Source organism: Suncus etruscus, chromosome 10, assembly GCF_024139225.1.
Source record: "Suncus etruscus isolate mSunEtr1 chromosome 10, mSunEtr1.pri.cur, whole genome shotgun sequence".
Classification (NCBI taxonomy): Eukaryota; Metazoa; Chordata; class Mammalia; order Eulipotyphla; family Soricidae; genus Suncus; species Suncus etruscus.
The window spans coordinates 80,198,318-80,222,176 of record NC_064857.1 but is presented as its reverse complement, the minus strand read 5'-3'; the positions used below and the strand labels follow the sequence as shown (position 1 = coordinate 80,222,176).

The window sequence follows — 23,859 nt, the reverse complement described above, 5'->3', positions numbered from 1 at the left end:
AAAATGGGCAAGGGGGGCCGGAGAGATAGCATGGAGGTAAGGCGTTTATCTTTCATGCAGAAGGTCATTGGTTCAAATCCCGGCATCCCATAGGGTCCCCCGTGCCTGCCAGGAGCAATTTCTGAGCATGGAGCCAGGAAAAAACCCTGAGCACTGCCGGGTGTGAACCAAAAACCAGAAGAAAAAAAAAAAAAAAAAAGCAAGGAGGGTAAGGCATTTGCCTTGCATGCAGAAAGATGGTGGTTCAAATCCGGTCCCCCATGCCTGCCAGGAGCGATTTCTGAACAGAGAAATCCCTGACCCAAAAAAGCCAAAAAAAAAAAAAAGGGGGGGGCAAGGAAGGGGCTGGAGTGATAGTACAGTGGGTAGGGTGACTGCTTGGCCAACCCAGGTTCAATCCCCAGCATCCTGTATGGTCCCCTGAGCCTGACAGAATAATCCCTGAGCACCGCCAAGTGTGTCTCTTCCCCTCCCTCCAAATAAAAAGGCCAAGGGTACTGGAGGGAGATCTAATATAATAGGCAGGGTACTTGCTATACACTGGGCCAAACCAGGTTAAATCCCCAGCACCACATATGGTTCTCCAAGAAACAGGAGTGGTCTCTGAGCACATAACCAGGGGTAAGCCATGAGCACAGCTGGGTAGGGCCCAAACCAATCCCAATCCCCCAAAAAGAGCAATAATACAGGGAAGGGGAGACACTCAAAGGGCTGAAGTTTAAGAACAGCCCTCTCTCCCTCACCATCACTCCAGCACTACTGGGTAAGGCCAAAAAAAATAATTCTCTAACTATTAAAGATTTTAACAAGAAATTTTTTAGAGAAAACAGGGAGAAAAGTGCTGCTTTAGCTCTCTCTATCCAAAACTATAAGCAGCCAGGGCGTGACTGAACACTTTCCTAAGCTCTGCCATCCTAGAACATAACTAGATTTTAAAACAAACAGCATACTTTGGATGGAGGTGTTTTGTGGGCAACACCCAGCAGTGCTCAGGGCTTACCTCTGGCTCTGTACTCAGGGATCACTCCTGGCAGGGCTAGGGCATCAGAGGGTGCTGAGATGAAACCCAGTTTGGCCACATGCAAGGCAAAACCCTACCTACCTACCTACCTACCTACCTACCTAACCTACCTACCTACCTAACCTACTTACCTATCTAACCTACCTTACCTACCTACCTACCTACCTACCTGTCTACCTACCTACCTAACCTACCTTACCTACCTACCTACCTACCTACCTACCTACCTACCTACCTACCTACCATCTCTTCAGCCCACTGCAAAATTTTTTTGTTATTTTGTTTTCAGGCCACCCTTGGCAGTGCTCAGGGGTTACTCCTGAATCTATGCTCTGAAATCATTCCTGGCAGACTGGGGGGATCATATGGGATGCCGGGGATCAAATCCGGGTTGGCTACACATAAAGCAAGTACCCTATCTGCTGTACTTTTGCTCCAGTGCAAAGATATTTTTAAAGGAAGGCCAGCAGTTCACTATTAATTCTTTTTTATTTTTTGTGGGGGGGAGGGTTTTGGTTTTTGGGTCACACCTGGCTGCACTCAGGGGTTACTCCTGGCTCTACACTCAGAAATCGCTCCTGGCAGGCTGGGGGGACCATATGGAAAGCCAGGATTTGAACCACCATCCTTCTGCATAAAAGGCAAATGCCCTACCTCCATGCTGTCTCTCCGGCCTCCACTATTAATTCTTATACTCATGAATTATAACAAGTGGACTCTACTGATTCAAGTGAAAAATACTAAAATTAATTTCACCTGAGGCCAGAGCAATAGCACAGTGGTAGGGTATTTGTCTTGCACTGGCCAACATAAGATGGACTCCGGTTCAATTCCTGGCATCCCATATGATCCCCCGAGCCTACCAGGAGCAATTTCTGAACTCAGAGCCAGGAGTAACCCCTGAGAGCCACCAAATGTAATCCAAAAAAAATTAATTTCTCCTATTTCATTTTAACTTTATTTTTCTTGGGGGCCACACTATTCGGTGCTCAGGGGCCCCTCAGAGGTTGCTCCTGGTGGTGTTGGGAAACTAAAGGGAACAAAGATGAAAGCATGTAAATAAAGCATGCACTCAGTCCTCTGAGCTGCCTCCTCCTGCCCACATTTTATGTTTATAAAGTACTAGAAAACTTTGATTTCTATACCACACCTGCTATTCCCATTAGAAATTAGAGAGTATCATGAGAGACATATTACATTCATACACAAAGATGCTACCCGCTAAATGTTTCAACAAATAGCCCGGTGGCTGAAGAATCTCAAATTATAATCACATTCAAAAAGATGTATCTTTTCAAAGTTAAATCCTGAATTTGAAAGTAATAATTTTTCAGCCTGGTCCCCTAGATATAATCCCAAGGTAAAGTACGTAAGTGCCTCTAACCTCCATCACCGCCATACACTGTGTCTGCTCACCATGCCTGTCTGCTTCCTCCCATTTTCCCTTTCCTCTTCCCTGTTTCTCCACAGAGACAATTCCGCTGACCAGCCACATCTGACCACCTCAGGGACACACCTGACCTAAGCCACACGGGAGTTGTAGTGGATCAGAAATAGAGACAGAAACTTGGGCTTTTTCTGTAGCCAGGACCTGCGTATAGAGTAGAGGCATGTGGGAAACCAACCTCACTTGTCAAGATATAGAAGATGCTGTAGAAGGAAGAAAGGAAAGGAAAGGAGGAAGTGCAAGGGAGAAGGGAGAGGATGAGAGGAGGGAAGGAAAAGGGGAGGGGAAAGGAGGAGGGGACAAGGAGAGAAAGAAGACAAACAGGGCTGTGGGCGGCAGCTGCCCTTCAATTTCTGGAAGTGCCGCTTCCAAAGCTTCCCTATGTTCCAGGAGACATCAGGTCCCTTCATCACACTGCCCTCTCCGCCTATGTGATTATTAATCATCAAAAGGTGGCTAAGTATTACATCACTGTGGTCCGTTTTAATAATATGCATTAGTAGTTGGTAAGAGTTGAGAACTGTGAATTTCTCCATGTATTAGTTGCTCGGGCCAAAACAGAAGCACAGAGACATGGAACACAAAGGACTGGACAGAGTATCCTGAGGCTAATAACAAGATCACACGCCTAAAACAGTTCATGGAGCGGCTCTTTACCCAGTCGTGGATGCCCTCCCAGGGCCACCTGGGACCAAATGCTTCAATAACAGGTCTGTGGCCAGGGCCTACAACAGCCTGTGGATGTGGCCGAAGGTGGCCGAGGCCAATAGCACTGCCTGCATGCCAGGAGCAAGCAGGGCACTGAAAAGGCCAAGCTCCTGGGGTGAGGCTCCCGCAGGTCATTCTCAACAGAAATCCAGACCCGCCTGCAGCACCCAACCTACTGCAGGAGCAATCCAAGAAGCAAATTCCTCCAAGCACAAGAAGCCCACTTGGTAGAGGAAAGCTGGACAGGCACAGCCTAGCACTTATGAAGGACCAAAGAGCCAGAAAGCCGGGGATGTTCCAGGAAGTGCAGGTTCATCAACACCAGCGAAGGGAAACGTCAAAGCTTGGAAAGCGTCACTTTCTGTTGGGTTTCAGCCTTTTCACACCCACAGGCAGTGGATGAAAAGCAGATGACTGAAGTAGTTTTCAGCTCCTCCAAAGAAAGAAACCAGGAGATGCCTCTATAAGATACTTCTTTATTTTTAATACAATATTAACTTAGGGAGCCAGAGCAATGGCAAAGCAGGGAGGGCCTTTGCCTTGCACATGGTCAACCTAGGTTTGATCCCTGGCATCCCATATGGTTCCACCAAGCACCATCAGGAGTGACCCCCTGAGTGCAGTGCCTGAAATAACCCTTGAGCATTGCCGATAGGCAAAAGGCAAAAAGAAAAAAATTATAATCTTAGCCCAGAAAAGGGACAAATGAACAGAGATCAGTAAGGCTGCCTGGGGCATCACTTCTGGCCAGAAAGAGTCTGATCACCATTGAGCAGCCAGGTCCCTGTCAGAGAACCCCACTACATAAAGCAGGAGGACAGTGTCACTGGCTAAACCAGAGTTGCAAGGTTAAAGTTGGAGTTGGAGGAAATTTTGGGTACCTGAGTCAGAGTCGGAATCGGAGTTGAAAGTACAAAAAAACTGAGGAGTCAAGCATTTATCTACCGACTCCACAGTCCTGGACTAGACTGTGGATTCTTTTCCTCCACAGTGCTCCCAGCCTGCTGCGGGGAGGGAGGGAGAAGGGAAGAAACGGGAGGGGGGAGGGAGGAGGGGAGGAAGGGAGGAAGGAAGGAAGGAAGGAAGGGAGGGAGGAAGTAATGGAGGAAGGGAGGGAGGAAGGGAGGGAGGGAGGGAGGGAGGGAGGGAGGGAGGGAGGGAGGGAGGAAGGAAGGAAGGAAGGAAGGAAGGAAGGAAGGAAGGAAGGAAGGAAGGAAGGAAGGAAGGAAGGAAGGAAGGAAGGAAGGAAGGAAGGAAGGAAGGAAGGAAGGAAGGAAGGCCATTCCAGATGAGTCATGACCAGAACACAAGGTCATCTCACCCTGACACTCACAAAAATGGGAGCATTCCAACACCAAGCTTAGATTTTTACTAGAATCCCTCGATTCCACAGCTTGAGTCTAAACTCCACATGCCTTTTTGAAGCAATCTGTGTTGCTCTTCATGCAAAAGGCCCAAATGGGATAAGATCTTGTCTCCTGGGCTGCTCCCTCTCTGGGGCCAGCCAGGTCCTACTTTTGGGGTGAGGAGGTCCCTTGGTCCAAGCCCCCTGAACCCCTACATCAGCCTCCCCCCCTCGCAGCCAATGATGTGGAACATCACCATGGCTACTAACTCTGCCTCCTCCAGTCTCCACCCTGAGCCAGACACATCTTCACTGCCCAGATGATAAACCCGTGTGAACAAGAAAGTTGCCTCCATGTCCCCTGCAGTCCACACAGGGCCTGGCACAGGGCAGGACCAGAAGAAACTCGTTAGCAATTAGCTATTACAGAAAAGCTGACTGAGCAAGCACTGGCTGGCACTGCAGCCCTGTAATTTCTGTACTTTCCTCTACAAAAGAAATGTGCCATGGACCCCCCCAAGCCAAAAGCAACATGCTGATTGTTAGAATAGAATTCTTCTCTTCCCATTTCTCCATCCTCCAATGTTCAACACTTCTTGGAACATTTTAAGAATGATCTCCTTTCCCGTTGGTTGGCTTGATTTAAAACTCCACTGGGGCGGAAGGCCACCGAGGGGCTGGCATCTGCACGCTGCCTGGTTCAGCTGAACAAATGAGCTCAGATGCTCTAGCAGCAGGCAGCTAACAAATCATGATGTGCAGTAAATAAAAGGAAAATGGTGCTGTAAATGAAGCCAGTGTTTCCAAGACAATTAGAATTAGGAACCCAATATTGCCTCAAAAAACGTTCAAGATACTGAAAGCAGCATAAAAAGAAAAAGAGGCAGAGGGACCGGAGAGATAGCATGGAGGTAAGGTGTTTGCCTTTCATGCAGAAGGTCATTGGTTCGAATCACGGCATCCCGTATGGTCCCCCGAGCATGCCAGGAGTGATTTCTGAGCGCAGAGCCAGGAGTAACCCCTGAGCGCTGCTGGGTGTGATCCCCCCCCCAAAAAAAGAGGCAGAAGTCAAAATGCATCCTAAGGGGTCAGACTGATAGCACAGCAGGGAGGGTGATCATCTTACATGCAACAGACCTGGGTTCAATCCTATATGGTCCTCTGAGATCTTCCAGGAGTAATTCCTGAGGGTAGAGCCAGGAATTATCCCTGAGCATTGTCAGGAATAGTCTCCCTCCCCACCCCAAAAAGCACCTTAGTAACAATCATATCCATTATCTGAACAGCACAGAGTACTTCAAACATACTGGTGATATACATGCTGCAGCTGATAGGGGCCTGAGGATAAATCACTAAAAAGAGTCACCTTTTCAGCTCCAGCTAAGTGAACACTCAGCCACCACACTCAGCTCAGCAAGTGCTCTGGCACCTAATGCATAAAATCTCGTGGCTCCATGTGACCATTGCCCCGGCCATGTGACCATTCCAGCAAAGACAGAAACCATAGGGAGCCACAGAATCTCAGTTCTGCTGTGACACCAACTAGGAAACATATGGGCGTGGAAGTCTCTGTCCATGAAATCAACTACTCATGCACGTATTCGCATGTGCACGCGCACACACACACACACGTATATACTCTGGAGGACTATGTCCATGAAATCAATTAAGATGTGTACACACATGTACACACACAGGACTGGTGGACCATGTCCATGAAATCATTCACACATGCAAGCACACACACATGACTAGACTGGAGGACTATGTCCATGAAATCAATCACACATGCATGTGATTGTGATGCAAGTACATGTACAACACACACACGGGACTGGCTAACTATGTCTGTGACATCGAATCAATCACACATGCATACATACAAACATAGATCTCTCTCTCTATATATATATATATACATACACACACACACACTCATATATATATATGCACACACACTTATATACACATACACACATACTCTACACTTAATATACTCACACCCTCCCCAGGCTCAAGTGTCTCTACAGCAAACTCTCCAGTGGGTGCCAATAATCTAGTCAAATTGCTCCAAACACACGGGTCATCAAGGTCCCCTCTGCTGAGTGCACCAACACCCATCAGGACACAATTCTGAGATTGGGCAGGGGAAGTGGCAGAGAAACAGGGAAGGGGCCAAGAAACAGAGAAAGAGCGAAGACACCGAGTACCCTGTTAAACAGCTCGGCTTTCAGTGTATTAAATGAGGAGGCCCTGAGTGAGGAACCTAACACAAAGGCTCGGAGTGGCCAGCTACCCTGAGCACCTCCTGTTTAAGGGTCTGCCCAGACTGCTACCACCTGAGACTTTGAACTAGTAATGTGGAAAATGAGGACAGGGCTGGAGTGATAGCACAGCGGTTAGGGCGTTTGCCTTGCATGCAGCCAATCCAGGATGGACGGTGGTTCAAATCCTGGCATCCCATATGGTCCCCCAAGCCAGGAGTGATTTCTAAGCCAAGAGTAACCCCTGAGTGTCACCGAGTGTGGCCCAAAAACAAACAAAAAAAAAAAAGAAGGAAAGAAACCTGAGAGGAGGCATCTCTCCTAAACAACTGATTCCTAGCTAACTGCTGCCTAGCTAACAGCAGCCACTACCAGTGGAGGTGTTCAAGCCCAACTACAGCCATGAGTCACCAAGCTGCCTTAACCTGGGCTGCCAAGGGTCGCCTCTGCCCCTCAGGTCTGATTGGCCACCGACAAACCACACGCAAAAGTGCAAGAATGTGACCATTTCTATTTAATTTTTTTGTTTTTTGTTTTGTTTTGTTTTGTTTTTTAAATATGGAACTCTTCACGAATTTGTGTGTCATCCTTGCGCAGGGGCCAATCTTCTTATCTTCTCTGTATCGTTCCAATTTTAGTATATGTGCTGCCGAAGCGAGCACCATTTCTATTTAGTTTAACTCTATTCAAACCACACTCCAGTGGAGCTTATGAGGGAAGAATATCATGAGGAAGAATAGAAACCATCTCTGCAACCATGAGCTCCACGGCTTGGTCACTTTATTTTTGTTGTTGTTGTTTTTGGGCCATACCCGTTTGATGCCCAGGGGTTACTCCTGGCTAAGCGCTCAGAAATTACCTCTTGCTTGGGGAATCATATGGGATGCTGGGGGATCGAACCGTGGTCCTTCCTTGGCTAGCGCTTGCAAGGCAGATACCTTACCTTTAGCGCCACCTCACCGGCCCCGCTTGGTCACTTTAGATCAGATGACCAACCTCCCAATTACACCATCAATTGATAAACTCAGGGTCAGGTTCGATGTGGGTTTCCAGTCCTGAAGCCCATTATGGAAAACATCGTCTGCCCTGGCAAAATGGGTACTTGGAACAAAGTACTTAACTTCCAGCTTCCTCTTGCCTATTGGTCAGTCAGCCAAGTTAATTGGAGAGTGTCAGTTTCTTGCCTCTGATGTGGAGGCCAGGAGGTCACCACCTCACAAGACCACTGTGAGGACTACATGGGGACATGTGGGCACTGCCCCGAGGGGCCTGAGAATAAATGTGAGTTCCCCAGCCCGCAAAATCAACAGACATACAAACCAAAAGTAAGGCTGTCAAATTTTCATTTCACATACATTTATTCCTTACCACAGCTTACCAGGATTTCTCCCATTTCCTCTGTGCACCCTACCCCACCATGGATCATAAGAGAAATACGAAAAACAATTTAGCAGTGATTTTTGGAGGGTCAGAGTACACCACACTCCCACAGTACTCAGGGGCAACTCCCACCTAGGAGACCAGAGATACTACCTGGTGAGGCTCATGGATCATGTGGTTCTGGGGATCAAAACAGGACCTCTAGCATGCAAAGCATATGCACCAGCTCACTAAATTATTTGTGCAGCCCTTAGTTTCTGATTTTTGAAGTAGCTTTATATTTTGAAAGAATAACAAAAAGCTATTTCAAATAACTGCAGGTGATGGGCCTTGACTTTATTAGCACAGATGTTCTGCTATTGTACAGAGAGGGAACAGCAACCATGGTGTGAACTCTGAGTTCTAATCCTGTGAAAATTGCTCTGCCTGAAAGTAACGTCAAGAACAACAGGATGAAACATACAAAGAAACAAGCGGTTCCAACAGGAGATTTCATTAATGTTAAGTTCAAAAATACAAATGCTACTTTTTGTTATAAAAAGATTTTACTAGGGGCCAGCAAGGTGGCACTAGAGGTAAGGTGTCTGCCTTGCAAGCGCTAGCCAAGGATCAGGACCGCGGTTCGATCCCCCAGCGTCCCATATGGTCCCCCCAAGCCAGGGGCAATTTCTGAGCGCTTAGCCAGGAGTAACCCCTGAGCATCAAATGGGTGTGGCCCCAAAAACCAAAAAAAAAAAAAGAAGAAGAAAAAAAGATGTTACTAGATTCAGGGGCCGGAGAAATAGCACAGCGGTAGGGCGTTTGCCTTGCAAGCAGCTGACCCAGGACCAACGATGGTTCGAAATCCGGCATCCCATATGGTCCCCCGAGCCTGCCAGGAGCGATTTCTGAGCAGAGAGCCAGGAGTAACCCCTGAGCGCTGCCGGGTGTGGCCCAAAAACCAAAAAAAAAAAAAAAAAAGTTACTAGATTTGACCATCTACTCAGGTGTCTCCACCCTGGCTTTGATGCTGAGAGCGTCAAACTTCTTCTCCAACTCCAACTTCTTCTCCAAGACAGAGATGGAAAGAAGGAGGGGGGAAGGGAGAGGGAGGGAGGGAGGGAGGAAGGGAGGGAGGGAGGGAGGGAGGGAGGGAGGGAGGGAGGGAGGGAGGGAGGGAGGGAGGGAGGGAGGGAGGGAGGGAGGGAGGGAGGGAAGAAGGGAGGGAGGAAGGGAAGAAGGGAGGAAGGGAGGGAGGAAGGAAGGAAGGAAGGAAGGAAGGAAGGAAGGAAGGAAGGAAGGAAGGAAGGAAGGAAGGAAGGAAGGAAGGAAGGAAGGAAGGAAGGAAGGAAGGAAGGAAGGAAGGAAGGAAGGAAGGAAGGAAGGAAGGAGACCCCTGGGCTCAGAGCTCAGCACGTATGCCCTCACTCATCACCAGAGTAGGGCACCAGCACAAAGCAGTCCTGAAAGGACAAGCAAGGCAGGAAGAATATTTGGGGGTGAAAAGAGGTACAATTCATACAGTGCCTGTTGTTCAGGAAGTCAAGTTTCCATGGCCAAGGGCTTATTCCTGACCACTGTGACAGGGAACGTTGTGGCTCTCTCCACTCTAGTCCACCAGCAAGTCAAACACTTGCTAGAGAGAACCGCTAGCTGACGGTGGTGACTTTCCACCTCAATCATGGAACCAATGGGTGGGGCCAGAAGGATTGTTGGTGGCCCATGAGCAATAATTCCTGCCTTCCAATGCTCACTTTCCTGTCTCTGCCAACTGTCCACACTCTGGATTTTTAAGTAACTTAAGAAGAACCAATATAAGCCAGGCCAGGGCAGAGATTTAAGAAAGGAAAAAAGAGAAAGCTGAATAATACACAAACTGGGCAAAGTTTACCAACTGACTAAAAAACAGCATTGCAAAAAATTGAGCCAGAAACACAGTACAGCAAGGAAGGAGAGTGCCTTGCACATGCCAAGCTGGGTTTAATCCCAGGCACTCCCATATGGTCCCCTAATCCTTGAGCACAGAGCCAGAAGTAAGACTTGAGCACCACTGGGAGAAGCCTAAAATCAACGCCCCCAAAATATCATCCTTAACACGTTATATAATATAGTTGCATTTCCATTCCCATAGTGAATCATATATATTTTTTTAATATTTTATAGGACAACACCTGCAAGGGTCAGGAGAACTAAGGACTTCGCCAAAGATGCTCAACCTGATGGTTCATTCTTGGGGCGAGGCACATGGTACGAGGTTCACCAGGACCATCCTGGGGAGCGTCAGGGCTATACCCAGTGGTGTGTGGAAAGTCAATAAGTGCTGAGGGTGGACTCTAAGGTCTTACAGACTTATTTTACCCCCTAAGTCATGTACCCAGTCTCCCCAAATATTTTTAACTAGAGAAAATCATTAGCCATTTAAAAACTAAGATTGGGGCCGGCGTGGTGGCACTAGAGGTAAGGTGTCTGCCTTGCCTGCCCTAGCCTAGGATGGACCACGGTTCGATCCCCCGGCGTCCCATATGGTCCTCCAAGCCAGGAGTAACCCCTGGGCGTCACCGGGTGTGGCCCAAAAACCAAAAAAAAAAAAGAAAACTAAGATTGGGGGGCCGGAGAAATAGCATGGAGGTAAGGCTTTTGCCTTGCATGCAGAAGGACAGTGGTTCGAATCTCAGCATCCCATATGGTCCCCCAAGCCTGCCAGGAGCGATTTCTGAGCATAGAGCCAGGAGTAACCCTTGAGCCTTGCCGGGAGTGACTCCAAAACAAAACAAAAATAAAAACATGGGGGGGCTGGAGAAATAGCATGGAAGTAGGGCGTTTGCCTTGCATACAGAAAGAAAGACAGTGGTTCAAATCCCGGAATCCCATATGGTCCCCCGAGCCTGTCAGGAGCAATTCCTGAGCATAGAGCCAGTAGTAACCCCTGAACGCTGCCGGGTGTGACCCCCCCCCCAAAAAAAAAAAAAAAAACTAAGATTGGGAGTCAGAGCAGTAGCACAGCAAATAAGACACATGCCTGGCACATGGCTGAACCAGGTTTGATTTCTGACATCCCATATTGTCCCCAAGCACCATCAGGAGTACTTCCTGTGTAGACCAGAGGTAATCCTGAGATTCACTAGGTGTGGTCCAAAAACAAAATAAAAATTCTTGATTAAAAGAATTAAAATTAGCTCGGAGAGATAGCACAGCGGCGTTTGCCTTGCAAGCAGCTGATCCAGGACCAAAGGTGGTTGGTTCGAATCCCGGTGTCCCATATGGTCCCCCGTGCCTGCCAGGAGCTATTTCTGAGCAGATAGCCAGGAATAACCCCTGAGCACCACTGGGTGTGGCCCAAAAACAAAAAAAAAAAATGAATTAGAATTAAGACTGCAACAGAGTCTACACTCAACAGAACTTCATTAACTCAAACTCCACTGATGCAGAATTTGGGGTTTTCTAGCTATAAATGAATTATCCACTGCTTGTTTTTTTTTCTTTTTTTTTCCTCCCCACTGTTTTTGTTTCTTTTAAGTATCACAGGAAGAGAGGAGATGTAGGTAAAGTACTGTTTAACCTTCCACAAAAGAAGTTAAACAGTGTAAAGGTGTGTAAAGGTGAATTTGCTGATCAGATCCAATTTGCAATTAGGTACAGTGCTTTGTACTACTAAAAGTTCTCTTGTATGATATGGGGCTGGAGCGGTAGCGCAGCAGTAGGGCATTTGCCTTGCACATGGCTGACCAAGGACAAACCTCGGTTCGATCCCCTGCATCCTATATAGTCCCCCAAGCCAGGAGTGATTTCTTAGCACAGAGCCAGGATTAACCCCTGAGCAGTACTGATGTGGCCCAAAAACAAAAACAAAAACAAAAAAAAAGTCCTCCTGTATTATTTCATTTGATTTCTCTTAAAAATTACAAGTTACAGAAACTAGGATTACCTATAGAAACAGAAAGAGGAATTAATACTTTCAATATAAATCATGTATATGCTTTTTGTATTAAGATAAACCCAGGAAAATATCACCTTTTGTAGTATTGTGTAACTGACAAGAAATGGAATGGAATGATCTGAAGAGTATATAAGCTGCTTGAAAGTTTGGGCAGGGATCGATCTCTCTAAGGAGACGGCCCTGGCATGTCAGAAATAAAGTCTGCTTGTGGGGCCGGAGAGATCGCATGGAGATACCTCTTAGAAGCCCACAGCCCAGATGGTCAGTGGCCCGGATGGACCTCAAAGGACCCCCCTGCATATTCATCTGACTCAATTTCCAGGACCAGGGCAGAATGAAGATCACCTAATGTACCAGACCTATTTGTGGACTATGCTTGGACTAATTTTTCTAATTTCGAGTTAAAGTCACATTTCCTGTATAAGGATTTAAAGTTAATTATAAATTAACAGAAATCACGATTAGCCTATGGATCCTAAACAGACTTGTCATCTTTGTGAAGAACCGAATCAATACTGTACAACTCACAGTCATAAGGCAACAGTACTATACTCTGCCAAAAAAAAAAAAAAAAGATAAACCCAGATAACATCATTCTAGAAGCACTACCACTGTCTGAATTTTTAATATATGCCTAGAGGTTGTGGCAAGCTTGAATAACCCATTTGAAAATTTTTGTGTTGTGGGACCGGAACAATAGCTCAGTGGGTATGGCATTTGCCTTATACACAGTCAACCCAGGTTCGATCCCCAGCATCCCCTGTATTTCCCCAAGCACCACCAGGAGTAATTTCTGAGCACAAAGCCAAGAGTAACCCCTGAGCACTGCCAAGTGTGGCCCAAAAACAAAACAAAACAAAATTCTGTATTGTATTTGCAATCATGATCAGACTATGTGAGTAATAAAGAACTAGAAAACAATAATTTTAAGTGTAATAATAATTAAGTATAATAAGTGTAAAGAGTGAAGAAGACTTGGGATAACACTATGAAATCATAAACTGTAATTTGGTCAGGAAGCTAATTGGAGGTGGGGAGTGTTGGGCCACACCTAGAAGTGCTCAGGGTTTTCCTGGCTCAGAAATTACTCCTGGCAGAATTTGTAGAACCATAGGGGATGCCAGGAATCAAACCAGGTGCAAAGCTAACATCACACCAGCTGTGCTATTGCTCCGGCCCCAAGAAGCTAATTTTTAAACTGTATGTTCCCTAATGCACAGTTGTGGGGTCGTGTAGACGGACTCATTCCACTTTGGGAATGCAGACCACCAATGCGAATCTCAGCCATGCAGAAATAAGACTCATAATTTCAGTCCTCTCCCTCCATCCCTTTCCCTCTTTTACTGCTACCGATGCAATGATCATTGTCCCTACAACAACCAGGAGCCACACGCACTTCAAGGAGAAGCCAGCTAGGGTTGTACTGGCCAGGGAAGTTCAGAGTTGTGACTGGCTGCATAGTGCTTGGCATGGGGTGGGGCTGAGAATCCTGTCTCTGGGCTCAGCCTACACTGAGCTACTGTTTAATGAAGAGCAGGTGAACAGAAAGCTGCTGAGTGGAAATTACATACAATTCCTGAACACGGATTTGCTGACCCTCTAAAGCAGGGGTCCTCAAACTTTTTAAACAGGGGGCCAGTTCACTGTCCTTCAGACTGTTGGAGGGCCAGATTATAGTAAAAACAAAAATTATGAACAAATTTCTATGCACACTGCATATATCTTATTTAGAAGTGAAGAAACAAAATAGGAATAAATACAATATGTGGCCCGCAGGCCGTAGTTTGAGGACCATTGCAAGTAACTCTTTTTTTTTTTTTCTTTTTTTTTGTTTTTGGGCCACACCCGGCAGCGCTCAGGGGTTACTCCTGGCTCTATGCTCAGAAATTGCTCCTGGTAGGGTCGGGGGACCATATGGGATGCAGGATTCAAACCACCGTTGGTCCTGGTCGGCTGCTTGCAAGGCAAACACCCTACCTCCCTGCTATCTCTCTGGCCCCTAAAGTAACTCTTTTTTTTTTTTTTTAAAGTAACTCTTAAGATTCATAAAACAGGGGCCAGAGCGACAGCACAGAGGTAGAGCATTTGCCTTGCATGCAGCTGATCCAGGACAGACCTGGTTTGATCCCCAGCATCCCACATGGAGTAACCCCTGAGCATCACCGGGTGTGACTCAAAACCAAAAAAAAAAATTTTTTTTTTCATAAAACAAACACTGAAAATGCTCATGACCTGTTCACTGAAAACCTGGGCCTAAAATGATGTCTGCAGGAACATTTTGTACTAATCCTGTTGCTGTTAGCCCATAATATACTCTTGACAAATTGTCAAGAGTATATCTAGAAGTAGCCATTCAGGGGCTGGAGTGATATTATAGAAAGTAGAGCAATTGCTTTCTGTGCTGGTAACCAGGTTCTATCTTCAGCATCCCATAATGATCCCTCAGGTCCTTCCAGGAGTGACTGATCTCTGAGCACAGAGCCAGGAATAAACTCTGAGCATCACTGGTGCTCACAAAACAAAACAAACAAAACAGAGAAGTACCAGAATTTCTGACAATGCTTTTCCCCTTTCCTTAGCAAAAAAGAATTATAGAAATAATCAACAAAACTAACTAGAATAAGGGGCGTGAGTGATAACACAGCCTTGCATGTGGCCGACCCTGGACTGACCCAGGTTCGATCCCCGGCATCCCATATGGTCCCCAAGCCTGCCAGGAGTGATTTCTGAGTACAGAGTCAGAATAATCCCTGAGCATTGCCAGGTCTGGCCCAAAAACCAAAACAAACAAACAAAACTAACTAGAATCAGCCTGTTTAGAGGGCTAAATGTGGGTATGCAGGGGCTGGTGCAATAGTATAGCATGGAGGGCACCTCTCTTGCACATGAATCAACCCACATTCTATCTTATATGGCCCCCTAGTCTTGCCAGGAATAATCCTTTGGTACACAGCAGGAAGTTGGCCTTGAGCACTACCGGATATGGCCTAGAAACAGGAAAAAAGTGTGGGGGCGCTAATTTTTTAAGAGTCTTTTCATAGGAAAAAGTCAAAAGGTTTAAGAACTAAATATACATTTATTCTAATAATGTGAATTCATTAATTAGAACCAGAATGTTTTCTATTCACCTGATTCACATATTCCTATATACTGATGTTCAACTACTAAAGTGAAATTTCTTTGTTTTGTTTTGTTTGTTTTTGGGCCACACTCAGCAGCGCTCAGAGGTTACTCCTGGCTCTGCACTCAGAATTTACTCCTGATAGGCTTGGGACACCACATAGGAATCTGGGGTTGAACCTGGGTTAGCCACATGCAAGGCAAATGTGCTATCGCTCCAACGTTTTTTTTTTTTGGGGGGGTGTCAAAATTTCACCATGAAAGTAATAGGAAAAAAATAACTTTTGAAAATGTCAGATTTCCAGCACTTGGGTTGTTTCCAGAGCCTAGCTATATTAAAAAAAAAAAAAAAAAGTCAGATCTGGGGGCCAGGTAGAAGGTTCAAAGGGCTGGAACACATGCTTTCACCAGGCTACTCATCAAGCACAGCCAGGGGAGACAACCCACTTACAGAACAAAACAAAAAGGGGAGAAAACAATAGTACAGCAGGAAAGATGCCTTGTACGTGGTTGACCCAGGGTTGATCTCCAGCACCCCATATGGTTTCCCGAGTTTGCCAGAAATGATTCCTGACTGCAGAGCCAGGAGTAACCTCTGAGTATTGCCAGGCATAGCCTAAAATTCAAAAATAAAAATAATTAAATGTTAGATTCCAACAACACAGCCAGAAAAGGCAGAGAGAATGTAAAAGACACTTGTCCCCATTTTAATGCTTTAAACAACTGGTTCTAGGTTCTAGTCCACACACACACACCCATTGAAACCTCTAATCTTAGGGCCCTAAACAAAGTCAAGAACCTTTTAAAAGTCATTTTGCAAAGAAAGGTCTAAATGAAGGAAGGTTTGGGTCAAGGTGTAGAAGCTGAACTTCCTTTGGCCTCTCAACTTGAGAAAATAAGGATGCCAAAAATGCATTCCCATACTTATTTCCTTCATAAAATGGCCTGGTACTCCGTCTGGTGGCCATGCAAGCAAACCTCTGATGAAGGAGCCCAACAACCTTCAGAGCAGGGCTTAGCAGCTCTGAAAGAACACAGAGCTTTGACTTGAAAAGTCCTAATAAAAAAAGCAGTCTAATAAAAGTTACATGAAGTGTGCCAATGAGAATAAAATCACAGAGGCAGAGATCAAAGCATCCAAGAAAAAAAATAGCTTCACAATCTTACTTATTTCTGTTCATTAAAAACCTGTGACTTAGGAGCCAGAGTTATATTATAGTATAGTTGTGGGGCACTTGCCTTGCATGTAGCCGACCCAAGTTCAATCCCAGGCATCACATATGGTCCCCCAACCTGGCCAGGAGTGATTCCTGAGAGCAAAGCCAGGAGTAAGCCCTGAGCATCATCTTGTGTGGCAAAAAAATAAATAAATATAAACACCTTGAGACCTGACTCAGTAACTCTCTCAGGAGAAGGAAAAGATCAAGGAAGTCAGTCATCTCACTCACATCAAGCAAACACCTGAGCAGTCTGCTGCAAAAAAATACTCCACATTGTACTGCAAATAATGGTACACAAACATCCTCTGAAACTGTGTGCGCACGCACACACACACATGCTCAAGTATTGCTCCAAGCAGAGTAAGACTCGAGGACCAGTCAGAGCAGGGATCAAATGTAGGATGCCTCACACGCAAGGCAAGTGCTCCACCACTTCGCCGGCCCACTCTAGTGTTTCTTGTTTTAGGAGTCAACCTATCCCTCTTAGCAGTATTTAGAGTCAGGTCTGTGATTCGTCTCTGCTTCCAAAGGAAAACTTCTCCAGAGCTACGGAAACCTGGTTTATAGGGCTGAAGTGATAGAACAGTGGGTAGGGCTTTTGCCTTGCATATAGCCTGCCCAGGTTTGATTCTCAACACCACCATATGGTCCCTGGAGCCCGCAAGGAGTGATTCTTGGATGCAGAGTCAGGAATAACTTCTGAGCACTACAGGGTATGACCCAAAAACAAAACAAAACAACAAAAACCTTTGCCACAAAAGAGGCTCAAACCCACTCCCTAGCCCTCCGTTCTCTCTAGACTCAATGTGAGACCCAAGCACAGAGGGTCCGTTCAGACAGGCCAACCCAGCTAGGGACATAGGAAATACACAAAAATGAACAGAGTCCAGTTACGTGGGTGCTTAAGAGACCAAATACATTTGGCTCATACTGAAACCTCTGAAAATCCTTTCAATTAAAATGACCTGCCTTTTTATACATTTTATCTGCATTATAATCATAACAGCTTAATGATAAACTGGCACTTGCCAAGCATACAATTCAGTCCACACATCTCCAGGATCCATTCCCAGCACTGCATATGGTCCCTGAACCTCACCATGAGTGATCTGAGCACGGAGTCAAGAGTAAGACCAAAACATCGCTGGGCATGGTCCAAAAATAAACTAAGAAAAGAATAACAGGGACACGGGAGAAAGTTCAACAGGTTGGAATTCACACTTCGCATGCAGGAGCCCAGGTCCAACTCCCAACATCACATGCCCCCACCCCCACAGGCTCTTACAGAAAAGATCCCAAACACTGGTCCAATGTGGCCAGGGAGCAGCCAGCATAAAGCCCTTCAGCAAAGCTGGATGTGGCCCTGGACAGACAAAACCCAAAACAAAAATATACTTGAGGAAACTGACATATCTCCTCCCTTTCACAGCAGGGTTAGCCATGTAACGAGGGTACACGACTGCCCCTTTGCTTTCTGTACAAAGGTGAGGGGACAGCAGCATGTGAGGAAACCAACATGCCTCGAACATGCAGAGCAGTGACCACACACTGAGCTGCAGGCCTGGCCTCCTGGTTTCCAAATACTCTATCTTTTCTACAGTGAAAAAAAATTTTTTTAATTTTATTTTAATTTTACCAGCTACTACTACTAAGAACTCAGAGCACCTATTCAGGGGTCTCAAACTCAATTTACCTGCGGGCCGCAGGAGGCAAAGTTGGGGTGATCCTTGAGTGCAAAGTCAGTAGTAAGCCTTGAACATTGGGGGGTGTGACCCAAACAACAAAAACAAAACAAAATAAAAAAGATTCCTCTAGGGCAGGGCCACAAAATGTTGTACAGAAGGCCATTTGCTGCAGTCATGAGTTTGAGACCCCTGACTAATTACGGATGTGCATAAAGACTTGGCCTTAGGGAAGTTCATCACACTTTACGGCCATCATCAAAATAAAAGGCACTAAATAATCAACAACATTCTTAATAAATAAATGAAGTACAGCCAGAAGACCAAATATTCTACAACCAGTTCAAGTTAACTATGGGAAAACCTGACCTGGGAAAACTATGAGGAAGTACAGGGGAGTAAGAAAAAAACATCTGTAAAGGCAGGAAGGGACTGGGGACTGCAAAGAATGAAAAGAGGAACACACTGCAGCCACAACTCTGATTTATACCCCCCAGCACCAGGTAGGGTCCCTATGGACAGAGCCAGGAATGTCCCCCTAACCAGAGACAGATGCAGCCCTGAAGCTTCACTGGCTGTGATTCCAAAAAGCAAAAGGGCAGGTACTGAAAGGAAAGGGTTGTCCACCCAAAAGGTTAACAGCAGTAAGTTACCCCTGACAACTGTTAATTTTTTTTTTTTTTTTTTTTTGGTTTTTGGGTCACACCCGGCAACACTCAGGGGTTACTCCTGGCTCTACGCTCAGAAATCGCCCCTGGCAGGCACAGGGTACCATACGGGATACCAGGATTCAAACCACCGTCCTTTTGCATGCAAGGCAAAAGCCTTACCTCCATGCTATCTCTCCAGCCCCATTTTTTCTTTTTTGCCCTCTCAATACTATCCTGTATTTCCTGTATTTTTTTTTTTTTTTTTGGTTTTTGGGCCACACCCGGCATTGCTCAGGGGTTACTCCTGGCTGTCTGCTCAGAAATAGCTCCTGGCAGGCACGGGGGACCATATGGGACACCGGGATTCGAACCAAACACCTTTGGTCCTGGATCGGCTGCTTGCAGGGCAAACACCGCTGTGCTATCTCTCTGGGCCCATATTTCCTGTATTTCAAGGTTGTAATAATGGGCGTAGGTTTCTCCATCACTCTGAGAAGTGAATTTAAATAAATCCATTTGTAGTAAATAACAGTAACAATGGGCTACCTGCCTTTCCTGTCTTTCCTGGCTTGCCATCCAGTGCTCATTACACATAATTCAAATTGCACGAGACAGTCCCAATTTCTGGAAAAAGCAGTCTTTATGAAAAAGAACATTGTTGGGCCCGGAGAGATAGCACAGCGGCGTTTGCCTTGCAAGCAGCCGATCCAGGACCAAAGGTGGTTGGTTCGAATCCCGGTGTCCCATATGGTCCCCCGTGCCTGCCAGGAGCTATTTCTGAGCAGACAGCCAGGAGTAACCCCAGAGCATCGCTGGGTGTGGCCCCAAAAAAAACAAAAACAAAAAAAAGAACATTGTTGATGTAGAGAGACAGTACAAGGAAAGGGCACTCACCCTGCACACAGGTGATCCCAATTCAATTCCAAATACCTCATCCCCTGAGCACAGAGCCTTAAATAAGCCTGATGAATACCACCAGTATAGCTCCACCCAAAATTATATAAACACAAAGAGAAATATTATTATGCTTAGTACTGGCTGAATGTTTTTTGAGGTTGGGGAAAGCACACCCAGCAATGCTTATGCCTCACCCCTGGGCTCTACACTCAGGGTTTCCCCTGGTGAGACTCAGAACCAAGCATGGTGGTATGCAAGGTGTTACTCTAACTGCTACTATCTCTCCAGACCCCATATCAACTAATTTTTAAAATAGCTGGACTTGGGGCCAAAGCAGTAGCGCAAGTGGTAAGGCATTTGCCTTGCATGCAGCTAACCCAGGACGGACAACAGTTCGATCCCCAGCATCCCATATGGTCCCCCAAGCCAGGAGCGATTTCTGAGCGCATAGCCAGGAGTAATCCCTGAGAGTCACCGGGTATAACCCAAAGAGCAAAAAATAAATAAATATAACAGCTGGACTAATTCATTGAAAAGAGTAAAATAATTTTCAGTCATTCAGGGTAAAACTCACTAAATTTCTGATGATCAGTTTTCAGATATTTCAAATATCCCAGAGCAGGTGACACTGCCCCCCAGTGGATACTGGGAAAATCCCAGGGGCTCAAGGTAAGAGGGGTGCTTTCCGTTAAACAAGATAGATTTCCAGAAGATGGCTGGGTAATTCTTTAAAAAAAAAAATACGAGGAAGGACTAGGAGAGCCAGAGCCATAGGACAGCTAAGTGTGCTTGGGAACCTCTGCTCCCTTCAAAAAATAAAGTGTCACAGAACACACTGGATGGGAACATCCCAGGGTCCACACTCTGAAGCTCTTCCTGCTCCCTAGCAGGTGGACAAATTTGGATTCAGATTCCGAAGCTGCACACTTCAGAGCCTCCAGAGCCCAAGGCAGGAGCACTTAGCAGCTGACCCCAGAAGCCCAGAGAATGACATGTTCAGACCTTCCATCTCCTCCCACCAGCACCCAACCTATTACTTGTGCTTCTAATGTGCTGCCAGCTCAGCCTGAAAGAAAGAACAGAAGTCAGTCATCTAGCTCTGCTTCCTTAGCTGCAGATGACAGAGATGGCTGTCCCTGCTATGCTCTCAGGAACAGCTAAAAGCAAGCACAAGCAACCCAAAGGGCAAACGGTCTGACCAGGCTAACATTGGGTTATTAGATGATGCTAAGTCCCATCAGAAACAACGTGGAAGGAAATGCAAAAGGAGCTCCAAGATCTGCTCGCTGGGAAAAGCGCAGCGCACAGAAGTATGTATGCCACTCAGCTCACTCTCTGTCTAAAACAGGCCAGACAGACTATTAGCTTGCAGTTTCTTACTCGCATGTGAGTGTGTTATATAGGGCCTGAGTGCTTAAGTTCCCCTCAAAAAGCATATATTGGAACCCTAACACCCCAAAATGATGGTATTAGCAAAGTGGGCCAGGAGAAGGGACAAGATCACAAAAGTGAGACCCTATGTGGGTTGAGTGCCTGTGAAACAAGGAGCCCAGAGGCTTGATCCCCACTTACTTCTCCCACAAGAGGACAAGGATGGTGTCAGCTAGATGGTAGGACAAAGAATATCTACCCAAGTCAAAGGGTGACAGGCCTTCAGACTTGCAACTCTGGACTGTGAGCTGTGAACTTCTGCTGTTTCCCCATTATCTGGCTCACAGACACACAGAGGCAGAGCAAAACAACCCTTGAAAGGGAAGCTAAGGAAACGAATGAACAACTGAACTGGTATAGCACCGTTGAAGTAACCGGTTTTCACTCTATTCAGGATAATTCTTTGCTTGTGCTTGTCACTCATGGACTGGAAGTACCTCTGGATTGGTTCCCTACCCATACCTGTTCTCCACCCATGGGAGTAGTCCTTCTCTTCACAATAAAGACCTGGGGTCACAGAGACTCTCTGGTTCCATAAATGGTCTATCTGCTGGCTGGTATCCTTTGCCACCTAGCAAAAAGCTTGTGGTGGAAGTTTCCTGAACCTGTTTTATTCTCTTCAACCCTGTGTGGATTAATTGATGTGTCACCATTGCTTCCAGACCCACATTCCCCAATTCCTCAGAATTGGGGCATGAGGCTTCCGCTTCATGGCACTGCCTTGCAATGCCATGGTCCACCAGGGTTCGATCCCTGGCACCACATAGGGTCCCCAAGTCCTGCCACGAGTGATCACTGACTGAGGAGGGAAACCTGCACACCACAAGGTGTGGCTAAAAAGTAAATATATTATGTTACTGTGTCACTATAGAAGATTAAAGCACCTACAGGAGGTTCTCTGAATTATTATATATTATCCCAATAGCAAATATCTATGCAATAGAATTATCACTAAAATTTTAAAAAAGGGTGACAAAGAAATAGTACAGTGGATAGGGCATTTGCCTTGAATGTGACTGACTTGGGTTTGATCCCCTGGTATCACATATGGTCCCCCTGAGCATAGAACTAGGAGTAACCAAGCCCTAAGAATTGCCGGGTCTGGTCCAAAAAAAAACAAATAAATAATAGAATGTAGGGCCTATGAGGTAGCTCAAAAGGCAGAGTGCATGTTCTGTATGTAATAATCCTGGGTTCAAGTTCCAATTCTGAAAGAGCACTGCTGAGAAGAACAGCTCCCAATCACTGAGCAAGGAGTAGCTACTGCATTGCAGGGTATATGCCCACGACCCACATCAAACAAACCATGGATATTACAGCATCAGGGGTCCCAACACCAGGTACGAGACTACGGACAGCACTAGAGACCACAATTTTGCCCGTCACAAAAAACTGATCATGGCTCTCTTTTATACTAGTATATGAGAATTCAGTGCTCTAGTCACCATTGTTAATTGTTAAGTATGTCTATCAATTTAAAATTAAGAAATTAGGGCCAGAGTGATAGTACAGTAGGGAGACATTTGCCTAGCACATGACCAACCAGGGTTTGATACCCGGCAGCCCATATAGTTTCCCAAGCACTACAAGAAAGTGATTCCTGGGGCCGAAGAGATAGCACAGCAGTAGGGCGTTTGTGTTGCATGCAGGACGGATGGTGGTTCGAATCCCAGCATCCCATATGATCTCCCGAGCCTGCCAGGAGTGATTTCTGAGCACAGAGCCAGGAGTAACCCCTGAGTGCTGCTGGGTGTGACTCAAAACCATAAAGCCAAAAAAAAAAAAAAAAAAAAAAAAAAGTGATTCCTGAGCACAAAGCCAAACATAAGCCCTGAGGCTAGCTAGATGTGGTCAAAAATGATGATGAATGGGGCCGGAGAGATAGAGGCCAGGGGCTGGAGAGATAGCATGGAGGTAAGGCATTTGCCCTGCATGCAGAAGGTAGGTGGTTCGAATTCCGGCATCCCATATGGTCCCCTGAGCTTGCCAGGAGTGATTTCTGAGCATAGAGCCAGGAGTAACCCCTGAGCATTGCCGGGTGTGATCCAAAAAACAAAAACAAACAAAAGAAAATGTAAAGGCCAGGGGCCAGAGTGATAGCACAGTAGTAGCGCACTTGTCTTGCTCTTGGCTAACCCGGAACTGACCAAACCCCATATGATTTCCTGCAGGAGTAACCCATGAGCACCAATAGGTGTGGCCCAAAAACCAATCAATCAACCAACCAATAAATAATAAAGTTTAAAAATAAAAGAGTGATCCCTGAGCATCAATAGCTGTGTTCCCCACCCCACCCATCCATAAAATTGAATACATAGAACTAAGAGAGTAAAATAAGATACTGACATTCACCTATTAAGGTGAGAATCTGAAAATTCATTAAATTGACAAAAAGGTAGGAAAATAGACATTCTCATACACCACTGGAAGAAATGTAAGTTGACACAAGTTCTATGGAACACAGTTTGACGATAGCTACAAAAATTACAGATGCAATTTTTAATTGCTTTAACTCAGTAACTGCAATAGAAGTACTTTCTTTATATTTGAGCTATATATGTATGCATGAGTTATTATGCTGGGCATTATAACAAAGGGCTAAAAACAATCTAAATGTCCACCAAGAAAAGAAAAAACTGATGAAATATAGCCTATGTAGATTTGACAACCACCAGAGAAAATAAGGGAGCTGCGTATATGCTCATACATGCAAAATCATTTACTTAACCTTGAGACTGGTGGAGTGAGAAGAGGCCAGGAGCAATAAGCAAAAAGGAA

At 45.8% G+C, this 23,859-nt stretch overlaps 1 protein-coding gene and 1 non-coding gene across 3 annotated transcripts in view; both read right to left on the bottom strand.

Annotated features, from left to right (window-relative positions):
- DYM (dymeclin) overlaps positions 1-23,859 on the bottom strand; it is a 340,760-nt gene that overhangs the window by 298,275 nt on the left and 18,626 nt on the right. The gene's annotated exons all lie outside the window — the stretch shown is intronic.
- LOC126021631 (U6 spliceosomal RNA) lies at positions 7,338-7,447 on the bottom strand. Its single transcript, XR_007500131.1, has one exon. It is a non-coding gene; the product is annotated as a U6 spliceosomal RNA (small nuclear RNA).